Raw genomic sequence first — 4,923 nt, forward strand, 5'->3', positions numbered from 1 at the left:
GAGATGTCCCCCGGCAGTCCGTATTTCAGGGCCATCCCACACAGTCGTCACTTTCCTAAGACGGCGTGAGAAGCTCCCGCTAAGGACGGAATAGTCTGCTCCAGTGTCGACGAGCGCAATGGCATCGTAGCCGTCAATCATCACATTGAGGTTATTTGACACGGAAAAACGCATGCCGTGTTGAAGACCACCTTTACTTGACTCACTGCGTCCCACCGCCGCTGGAGGCTCTTCGCTAACTTTGCCGGCCGCAACCCCACCTCCCGGGGTTGCCGTGCCTAGTTTTCCCGTTGGGGCAGGGGAGAGGGGCTCTCACGGCGAAGTTGGCGAGCAGGAGACGCTGGGCGACGGGGTGACGGCGAACGGGATTCTCGGCGCTGACTCAGTGGCAGAGACGGCGGGCGGCGCAAATACTCGGCGATGTCTCGTGGATGCTGGCCGTATCTTGGACACGGGTCGTTCGGCCGATATCCGCGGAGTCCAAGTTTGCGGTAGGGGCAGTGGCGGTAGACATGATTGGCCTCTCCACAGTGGAAACACAAAGGTTGGTTGTCGGCCGTCCACCACACGTCGCTTTTCCGGGGGCCGCGATGGGTTGTGGGTGCGTATTGTTGCGATGGTGGTTCCCGTCGTGTTGGAGCCAGGTATTGGCGAGGAATTGCGGGAGGTGAATTGTGGACTACGGCTGCATACGTCAAGGCTGGCTGCTCAGGGACAACCTGAACCGGGGGTTCTGGCACAAGGGAGCGTCGCACTTCCTGCCGAACGACTTCCGCGATGGAAACGGATGCTGCGCGTTCAGACGATGGAAGCATCTTCGTCAATTCTTCCCGAATGATGTCGCGAATTGTGCCTCTAGTGCGTTCGGTGCCTCCAGTGGTCACGTCCAGTCGACTATCGGCCACGGAAGCCACGCAGGGGACGGCGGCGTTAACTTCTTCGCTGATGATGCTACGAATAATGTCGCGAACATTTCCGGGCTCGGCGGCAAGTGTTTCACGGTGGTTGTGCGCCAGTGTAGTGACACTAGGGCCGCCAGTGAGCCTGTGATAGTGGCCAGCTCTTGCCTGTAGCGCCCTTTCAATGTTTGTTGCCTCAGTAACAAACTCACTCACTGTCGTGGGGGGATTACGAATGAGGCCACCAAAGATGTCACTCTTCACACCTTTCATAAGAGTTTGCAACTTCTTTTCTTCGCTAGCCCGGGGGTCGGCGCGGGCAATCAGGCGAAGCACTCCTTCCACGAAGCTGGTGACGGTTTCATTTGGACCTTGGACCCTTGTCTGAAGGAGATCCTCGGCACGCTGCTGTCGGTACGGGTTCGCAAATGCCCGCTTTAGGTCGTCTTTGAAGATTTCCCACGATGCAAGTGAAGCTTCGTGGTTTTCGTACCAAGACTAGGCAGTCTCTTCTAGTGAAAAGTAGACGTTCTCCAGGCATTGCTTCGAGGTCCATTCGTTGTGGCGGGCGACCCGTTCGTAATACTGGATCCAGTCTTCGACGTCTTCAAATGGCTCCCCACGGAAGGGCATCGGCGCCCGAGGGGCGATGGGCATGTAGATGATTTGCGGTGCACTGGCTTCCGTCTGCTGGCCTTGGGACGTCATGACAAATTTGGCTTTCGTCCTCGTTCCGTCGTGCAAGAGTCCACATTCGGGTGGTTGATTTTGTAGACGTCGACTTGTACGTGGCTGGTCCTGATCCAGGAAGACGCGCCGTCCGGGGCTCAGAATTGGGCATGCTGCACGGGGTGTCGGAGGGGTACGCTGCATGGGTTTCGATTACCCCGCACCTCCACCAGTTTTGTCACGGATGACAAGACGACAGATGAATAGAGTAGGGCAAAACATCTGTTTTAATTAGGCGAACTTGTGCCCACCGAACTGAAGAAACACGAACAGGGAGGCCGCCGTCGAGAAAGAGAGAGCGCTCTTCCACTGCGAACGCGTTCCTCGTCGATTCCTCCCACGGGCGTCCGCGAGCTGTGCGCTGGACGCCACTCGGCACACTTGCGCGTCCTACCCGGTGCAGAATCTTCTCGAACGTGGTGGCATGACGCGGCGCTGGGTGGTGGTGGTGATTTATTAACCAAGGAGGGAAGAGAAAAGGCCTGGGGATATTGTTGAACTCAACGGGGAGTTCACCCTCATACGACCCAGTCCAGGGAAGGGGATTGGGGCTTCAAAGGATAGGAAGAGAGAAGGGGGAAGAGAAGAGCGGTAGGAGACTGGGAGATAGTCTATATCGCGTTCGTTTAGTCCATGACTCGATGGCTACAAACGCAGCGCTAGTCCTGTTGTAACCAGGAAGTTGACTACGTGCTGGAAGACCTCCCGTCGGATGGCGTCCGGTCCCGTGGGGAACAGGAAGTCTTCTAGCTTGTGGCTTGGGGCACCGAGTCGCTGGAGTTCGGCCCGGAGTTGTGCTCTTGCGGTGTCGTGCTGCGGGCAAGAGCACAGCAAGTGCTCTAGCGTCTCAGGCTCTGGGCAGTCGGCGCAGGTGGGGGATGCTCGGCGCCCTTGGTGGTGCAAGCGCGCTCCCACGCTGCAGCAATTGAGCCGCAGGCGAAGAAGGAGCGACCGGGCGTCTCTGCTAATGCGTCCGGGCAAGACCCGTGGGGCCTGGCCACTGACTACTCGGGAATCTGGATGCATGGCCTCCACCACTCGTGCCAGGATAGTCCTTGCAGCGTCAAATGACACCACATCCTGGGAGGCTGGAACCCCTGCCTGGCGAGCAGCACCTTTGGCCAAGGCGTCTGCAACCTCGTTGCCTAGGATGTTCACGTGCGATGGCAGCCAGTGAAGTCGCAGTGGACACCCCTGCGCTTCCACCGCATGAAGCTTGGCCGCCAGCGATGGCTCAACGTAGCCGCTAGAGCTGGCTGGCTGGTCGGCGGCACGCAGACGGAGGAGGGCAGACCGTGAGTCAGTCAGGATGTTGGCCCCCCGGGCCTGGGTGCCCTGCCTGAGAAGAAGATCTGCAGCCAAGTGGAGTCCAGCCAGCTCTGCGTGGGTGGATGAGGCAGGGAAGGGCAGGCTGCACACCTGGCTGATGCCGAGTTCTAGGGCCGTGCAGGCGGCTCCGGCTCTGCCCATCGACTGTTGTACAGATCCATCCGTGTACACTTGCAGATGTCCGGCAGCGTCGCCCTGTAGCAGGGCAGCCACCTCTTGGTGGACAGCCTGGGGTGGAGTCGACCTCTTACTACGGACCCCCGGCAATGTGGTGACAATGCGTAGAGCCTGCCCCGTGCCTGGGGGTGGTGGCTCCAGGCGTGGCCGCTGCGGCAACGCGATGTGGCTCTCGTACGTACTGAGCAGCATGCCCATCCGAGAGTTGGGCCGGCTGCGGTAGCGCTCAAGGAGTGCCACGCCGTCAGGTGTGCCCTGCAGGCGGTGGATGTGGTGGAGACCCACCTGCACGGCCCGCATCTGGATGGGCCAGAAGCCTGCCTCCGTGTATGTCGCCGCCACCGATGACGCGGCGCTGTTCCGGTGGTCGCTGGCACTCTCTGCTCTTACTAAAAATGGAACGCTTTGTCGGAGCGTGTGGCAATATTAACCCTAGTTGACTAGTACAACATATTTTGGGACATATCAGCTATTATACAGAAGTTGCTGCAGGGGAATAAAATTTTGTAAGAAGTTTTCTGTGATTGTTAAATTGTGTTTACCTAGAGCTTGTTTGTGAACAAGGTGTCGGAAAGATTTTATTTGACTGAAATAAACGGCTGAGGTTTTATGCTTTTTCTTGAGCACGCCGCTCAATATTCCAAAACATTCGTGGTTTGAAATTGTTTTTGAATGGCGAAGCGTTCAAAGCATCACACAATGCAGAGTAAGTGCTTCCTTCTTTGCGTCTTCCCGGGGTTTTAAATTTCTCTGCACCTTAAGTAGCACCATGAGGTTAGTGCGTCATTTCGAAAATTATTTTTCTCTGTTATGGAATAGGGTTGTAAATAATAATCAGGACTAACGAGGAAAAAACGCTCCAGAGAATAAGGACCAGAGAAAAAAAATAAATCTTCGCAGGTTGGCAGATAACCCAAATAAAGGTCATCCGCAACATAAAAAACACATTAGGATGTGAAACAGGGCTACTAATTTTCCGGGGTGGATATCGCATTTTATAGGCGTTGGCAGATGCGAAATAAGAAAACTGGCAATTGGTATTGGTAACTCCATAGAGGAATATTTATGCAGATAGTTTGGATGTAGTAGTATGTTTTGTAATCGGTTGGTTTCCAGCAATGACTGGACGGGTTCGAAAATCTCAGGAATCCTGCCAATCATACTCTTAGGCTGCGAGTCCTGTTGGTCCTAAGTGTGGGCAAGCGGGCGTAAAACATTTCATGTTGTGGTTGTCGCGTACACTCCCTGCCTCAAAGTGCCGTACCCTGATTGGTATTCATAGATACATAGGTGAATTGCCACATTCGTATAAATCTAAAAGACTTAATAAGGTAAACACGGCTAGTCTAAGGTAGTCTTCTGGGAGAAACAAATTCGCTCTATGTCACGCTGTGAAAGTGCTTGGAAAGCAAAGCTTTAAACGACACCCCGGACAATTGCCCGCGCGACGTCCCTTGAATTCACACACGTGGCTCTAAAAAAAGAGACGCGCCAGCCGCCACAGGCCAGCGGCGGCGACGGTGCCGTTCCGCAGACGACAAAGTGCAGCAACGAGGCGGCGTCGGTCGGCGGCCCGGCGAGGCACGCACGCCAGCAGCAGCAGCGGGGCCAGCGGAAACAGCGTTCTTTTATTAAAGCGCAATTTGTATTTCGCGCGTTCGGTTTTCTGACTGCCTTGATGGTAGTTCGCGTCGCAGCTGACAGACGGCGCCACCAGTCCACGGCGCGTGCGCTGCTCGTGGGACCTTGTTGTCAGCGGTTGCACTCGGTCTTGCAATAGGTAGCGTCA

The 4,923-nt window shown here is 55.7% G+C and overlaps 1 pseudogene; it reads right to left on the reverse strand.

Moving 5' to 3' along the window:
* Nucleotides 1–278: 278 nt before the first annotated feature.
* Nucleotides 279–1,772, reverse strand: LOC144166212 (uncharacterized; annotated as a pseudogene).
* Nucleotides 1,773–4,923: the final 3,151 nt, after the last annotated feature.

This window comes from Haemaphysalis longicornis, unplaced genomic scaffold, assembly GCF_048455015.1.
Source record: "Haemaphysalis longicornis isolate Haplotype H1 unplaced genomic scaffold, Haemaphysalis longicornis Haplotype H1 scaffold_16, whole genome shotgun sequence".
NCBI lineage: Eukaryota > Metazoa > Arthropoda > Arachnida > Ixodida > Ixodidae > Haemaphysalis > Haemaphysalis longicornis.